The sequence below is a fragment of the Phoenix dactylifera genome, chromosome 2 (assembly GCF_009389715.1).
Source record: "Phoenix dactylifera cultivar Barhee BC4 chromosome 2, palm_55x_up_171113_PBpolish2nd_filt_p, whole genome shotgun sequence".
Taxonomy (NCBI): Eukaryota; Viridiplantae; Streptophyta; class Magnoliopsida; order Arecales; family Arecaceae; genus Phoenix; species Phoenix dactylifera.
Window position 1 is genome coordinate 13174201 of NC_052393.1, and position 6632 is coordinate 13180832.

Consider the following 6632-nt stretch of genomic DNA (forward strand, 5'->3'; position numbering starts at 1 on the left):
TTTAGGCTCATGAAACATGCACGTTATCCTTAATTCACGGCGCATATCACTTGAGATATGGAATAGTTTCTATTAAGTTGTATTTGCCGTGACAGTAGCTTTATAGCCATCGAGCATGAAATTGGTGTTTGCATCTTTGTCTAAATTGGTGAATCTTGTGGAATATATAACAAAGAATAAAAAAAAAATTGACTTGGTCATGTTGCTGGAAATTGGACCTGGGGGGCGACAAGTGGCTGAGAAGGAGGAGCTCTGACGTGAGTTGGCGGGTGGCGGTCCGTTGGCGGGCGGCATCCTCCGGAGGACCTGCAAAAAGCCGGTGGCCGGAGTTTCCGGCGCCGGCCCTCCGATGCTTAAGTCAGAGGGGGGTTTAATTTTGGAGAATAAGAGGGACTGTATGTAGAAGTCCGAAGCCTCCCTTTTGGAGGAAAAAGCCTCCCTTTTGGAGGAAGAAACTTCCCTTTTATAGGAGGAGTGGCAGGGTTATCTGTGATGTGACTGGACGAATTAATGGGTTACCGTCACGATTGGACGTGAGCGTGTGAAGTAATGAGTTGCCGTGGATGGCCCGTTCCCATCATGGGAGAAGATGGCGCGCAGCCAGAGCTTGCTTGTGGCGCGCAGTACAATCCATTCTTGAGAATGGTGAGGCGTTGACAGTCGTAGCAGGGTATGATCCCTGGTTAATATGTCGTGGCGTGGCCGGCAAGTAAAGCATGGTACGGTGAGGCTGCTGCAGGGCATGGCCGCAGCATGTGGACGATGAGGTCGGCCTTCTGAGATCAGCTCGGCCTTCTGTGCTTGGCCTTCTATGCTCGGCAGCCTTCTGAGCTCGGCTCGGACTGCATGAGCTCGGCTCGGACTGCATGAGCTCGGTCTGCATGAGCTCGGCCTTCTGAGCTCGGCTCGGCCTGCATGAGCTTGGCTTGGATGAGAGCTCGGCCTTCTGAGCTCGGCTCGGACTGCATGAGCTCGATCTTCGGAGCTCGGCTCGTCCTGCATGAGCTCGGTCTTCTGAGCTCGGCTCGGTCTTCTGAGCTCGGCTCGGCCTGCATGAGCTCGGCCTTGCCGTCGAATTCGGTGTTTTGATTATATTTGTAGGGTGGTCCATTTTTCCCCGAACACTACCCCTCGACTTCCGAGTTCGAGCTACTTTTTGGCTCGAGCGAAGGAAGTAGTTCAGTCGTCGATCATCCTGTAATATAGCCAAATGTCTATAGAGATATACGTGCCAAGTAGGGTGTACCTCTCATGCAGTTGAAGCTAAGTGCTTCAGGTCGACTCAACGGCCTTCTTTGGCTTGTGGTCAACTTTGGGCGCGCCTGACACCAGGGGGTCTGCATAGGTACTGCCCCGTCGTCGAATGTCTTGGAGGTCCGCGTAGATAATACCCCGTCGTTGTCGTCGTGCGCTACGGGGGACCGCGTAGGTACTACCCCGTTGTTATGCGCTACGGGGGGTCCGCGTAGGGACTACTCCGTTGTCGTCGTCGTGCGCTACGGGGGTCCGCCCCGTCGTTGTCTTTGCATTCTTCGACCTGCAGATAGGTAAAATATTGAAATTATTTAAAGCCAAAGTGGCGTCCTGTACCTTTTAGAGACATTTTAATGGCTCTCGAGCTTCGAAGTCCCTCAGGACTTGGCTCAGCACCAGCCTTCTGAGCTTAATTTTCTAGGGGAGGCGTTCTGCGCTCGGGCTTCTGAGCTCGGGCTTCGGAGCTCGGCAGCCTTCTATGCTCGGCCTTCTGTGCTCGGCGGCCTTCGGAGCTCGGCAGCCTTCTAAGCTCGGCAGCCTTTAGAGCTCGGCGGCCTTCGGAGCTCGGCCTTCCGAGCTCGGCGGCCTTCTGAGCTCGGCCTTCCGAGCTCGGCGGCCTTTGGAGCTCGGCCTTCGGAGCTCGGCATTCTGTGCTCGGCGGCCTTCTGAGCTTGGCCTTCTGAGCTCGGCAGCCTTCGAAGCTCGACAGTTTTCTGAGCTCGGCATTCTGTGCTCGGCAGCCTTCCCAGCTCAGCGGCCTTCGGAGCTCGGCGGCCTTCTGAGCTCGGCCTTATGTGCTCGGCAGCCTTCTAAGCTCGACGACCTTCTGAGCTCGGCATTCTGTGCTCGGCAGCCTTCGGAGCTCAGCAGCCTTCTGAGCTCGGCGGCCTTCGGAGCTCGGCATTCTGTGCTTGGCAGCCTTCTGAGCTCGGCGGCCTTCGGAGCTCGGCATTCTGTGCTCGGCAGCCTTCCAAGCTCGGCATTCTGTGCTCGGCAACCTTCTGAGCTCGGCGGCCTTCGGAGCTCGGCATTCTGTGCTCGGCAGCCTTCCAAGCTCGGCATTCTGTGCTCGGCAACCTTCTGAGCTTGGCGGCCTTCGGAGCTCGGCATTCTGTGCTCGGCGGCCTTCGGAGCTCGGCAGCCTTCGGAGCTCGACATTCTTTTGAGCTCGGCCTTCTGAGGTCATGCCTGCCGAAGTTGTCCTTCCAAGCTCGGTGGGAGCTTCGGTGATGGCGACGCTCTGTAGGAGAGCGACATCACGAGCGCCGTCGTAAGGACTTACACCCATGAGGAGGGAGTACATAACTCTCCTTCTCCAGACTCAGTTTTTATTTCTCTTTCCCTCCAACTCGTTGACGTGAGACTTGGGCTACTACTTCTCACTGGTTGCCCCCACATCCCACGTCGTTGCAGCGGGAGCCATGCCTGATTCGAGATGGCTCGGAAAAAAAAAAATTCCTCTGCTTAACGTGAACCCGTGGAGGCGGCACAGAAGGGGCCTCCACTTGTTGCAGGCTTTGGGCCGCAATGGCTAGCGCTTGGACTTGCTGCACCAGCGCGTCGAAGTGCTCGAGTTGAACTTGTGGAACTTGATCTGCCGGAGGTCTTGGTGGTGGATTCTGGACTGAGCGTCCGAGGCTTGGAGCATGATGCCGGGAGGTAACAGAGACTCCTCTGCTTCTTAGTTTCATGGCCACGACTCGGTCCCTTCCTCTAGCGCCAACTGTTGCTGAAAATTGGACCCGGGGGCGACCAATGGCTGAGAAGGGGGAGCTCCGGCGTGAGTTGGCGGGTGGCGGTCCGTCGACGGGCGGCGTCCTCCGGGGGACCTGCAAAAAGCCGGTGGCCGGGGTTTCCGGCGCCGGCTCTCCGATGCTTAAGTCAGAGGGGGGCTTAATTTTGGAGAAGGAGAGGGACTGTATGTAGAAGTCCGAAGCCTCCCTTTTGGAGGAACAAGCCCCTTTTAGAGGGAGAACCTCCCCTTTTATAAGAGGAGTGGCAGGGTTACCTGTGATGTGACTGGGCGAATTAATGGGTTACCGTCACGATTGGACGTGGGCGTGTGAAGTAATGAGTTGCCGTGGATGGCCCGTTTCCATCATGGGAGGAGATGGCGCGCAGCCAGAGTTTGCTTGTGGCACGCAATGCAGTCCATTCTTGGGAATGGTGAGGCGTTGACAGTCGTAGCAGGATATGATCCCTAGTTGATATGTCGTGGCGTGGCCGGCAAGTAAAGCATGGTGTGGTGAGGCTGCTGCAGGGCATGGCCGCAGCATGTGGACGACGAGGTCGGTCTTTTGAGGTCAGATCGGCCTTCTGTGCTCGGCAGCCTTCCGAGCTCGGTCTTCTGAGCTCGGCTTGGACTGCATGAGCTCGGCTCGGACTGCATAAGCTCGACCTTCTGAGCTCGGCTCGGCCTGCATGAGCTCGACATGGATGAAAGCTCGGCTTTATGAGCTCGGCCTTGCCGTCGGATTCGGGTGTTCTGATTATATTTGTGGAGTAGTCCATTTTTCTCCCAACAAGTCCAGTTCACTAATTGATAGTATATGTATTCTTAACCCACTTATTAAATATAGCATTTTTGGCCAAAAAAACCTTCGTATGACTTGTAAATTATGCGTGTTGAGCTTATTGTGTAATCTCTCATCGATATAAGGGATGTCCTCTCACTTTTGCTTTCATCTTGGAGCTTAGAATTGTGATCGAACCACTGCAAATCGCCAATCCCCACTCCCACCCCAACCCGCACGACCTAATTACATTGGTGAAGCTCCATTAGGTTGGCTATATGTCTACTCAGGTGCATTACATACGTCAAGTTTTAGACCTTACAAAAAACAACGCTAGCCGGGGAAGGTTCTTAAAGTTCAAGTGCTCGAGCAGTTGGGAAAGTAATAAGTTCTTCTAAATCTGACTATAAAGTTGAAGATAACTAGGCGGTAATGGAGGTATGTGTTAGTCCATGCATTATTATTATCAACCATGAGGGATTTAACCTACTTTAGTATGAGTGGGGATCAAGAGTGGGTTAATCTAATTAATAGTTAACTATACCAAATTCAATAAAAGAATAAACAAAGCATATGCTTGATAAGAAACCAGAGGGCATATTGTGATCAATTTTTTCCTCTTGTAATATAGTCATGTATCATGGATCTTGGTAAAGTTGAAGAGCTAGGGTTAAATTGATTATTGTTACCAAACAAAAGGGTTATGAGTGTCTCGCAAGCCTCTCATAGAGATTCACTGGGAAAAGATATTTATGGTACATTCCATTTTTTATCTAGCCAAATCGAGATTTTATTGCAAATAAAGTTTTTGGAAATAATTTATTTGGTTTAGTTCAATAGTAGTGTTTCTTTTTAGGGGAAATTTTTACATGATTATGGTCAAACCGAGTAGGCAGCTATTCCCCTCGAAAGCCTATTGTGATCACAAAGTAGCTAATATTAGATAAGCGTATTCATGTTCATGAAAGCTACTTTGAACAACTTTGATTGGTGAAACTGTACATATTAGAGTCACAATGCTCTCCTCTACTCTCTCTCGCCGATTGCATGCACCGTACAAGTCCAAATGTTAATAGTAGTTATCTAATTCTAGATCTTTTGATCTATAACTATGCCTTTTGGCTATAATATTGTACATTCGGTCTTTTGTTTTACTTGTGAAGTGAAATTTAGTGGACCCACCATCTTTAGAGAGAGATTTTTTTTTTGAGGAAACCACTTGGGCTATGTTTGGTTAGAAGGATTAGGGCTCCAAAATGGAATTGGAAACGAGTGACCCTCATTCTAGCCATTTGGTTAGGGCTTAGGAAGAGTCCTATTTCAATTCTGGTTCTAGAGAAAAATGAGAATACCTCAATCTCTAAAATTCTAAATCCGACTATTCTCTGTTATTCAAATCCTACTCTGATTTCAATTTTGATTCATAAACCAAATGCGTCAGGAAATATAGCCATTATAATTTTCATTCAAATTTGTTCCGATTCCGATGCTGATTGTGATCATGAACCAAATGCAGTCTTGGTTGATCTCTATTTCCCACACCATCTTGATAATTGACAAATCAATCATGCGGCAAAGGATCCTAATAACACGTGGTTGCACTCCATCCCACTAGCATGAACTTTGCTGCCATCTCAACAAGCCTTTAGACAAAAGGCTCCAACCCATTAAACGTTCCATGTTTAAGACAAAGTAAATGATCACGTGTGAAACCATCTGTTTGATAATCTCCCTTGTTTATCCTAAGCTTGCTATTTATGCATTCGCTTAGGGCTTGTTTGGTTCGCGGAAAAAAAAATGGAAGAAAGTGTGGTCAACGGAAAAGTAAAGAGATGCCTCTTGTTTAATTGAAGTTTTTAAAGAAGAGAGACGGAAAAATTGTATATCCATAGGAATATGATTCTCACGTTTCATAAAAAAATCTTTTCCATGAAAAACATGGAAAAGTTATTTTTCCATGATATGGAAATCAAAACATTTTTTTTTCAAAAAAAGCCCTTCAAGAACCCTTAATTGATCCAAAGTATTAAAGACCTAATTTTTATTAAGGGTATAATAGAAATTACATATAACTTTTCTAGAAAAGTGGATGGTCAACCAAACATAAGCACTCTGTAAATTTGTCAGTTTTTCATGGTCAATCAAACATGCCAAAAGTATTTTTTCAGGTATTCTCTTTTCAGAAATCTTCTTTTCAAGAATCATATTTCTATGAGAAAAAATTTTTCCGCGAGCCCTTAAATAAATAAATCTTGTACCAAAATTAGCAGTAGCACCTCCTTTTTCTTGGAAACTCCAGCAATTCTTATCCTGATATCCTACTCTGCGTGCCCTCGGGAATAAAGAGGGTCAATTGCTTTAGCTGGCAAACGCTCCAGTGCCTGGAATAAAGTCGTCGGTTCGTATTGCTTGAGTCGGCAAAGCGTTCTCCCAGCTGGACTCCCCCACTCTTGACCTCACCCCGCGTTGATGACAGACGACGGACCGTGAGAACTCCACCGCCGCAACCGATTCCCTTCACCAAATCCTCCGTACCCCCACGATCCCCGGCCACGTGGCGCCCACCCACTGCCCGCACCCCCCGTCCCCGAGGTCATTTACGTAAACTGATTCATCAAATAAACAAAAGAAAGCTGTTTCCCCATCTACCGGTCCAGACGTCCTTTTCACGGCCAACGGACACCAAAAAGGAGCCACCCCGTCTGCCACTCCATAACGTGACATCAAACTCTATAACTCGTCCCAGAGCACCACGTGGCCGACTCGTATTTGGGTTTCTTTCTGGTATCATTTTTCGGTCTCCGTTTGCATATTAAAGTAGGAGCCTTGTTATATTCGTTCTTTTTTTCCCCTATATTACATTTT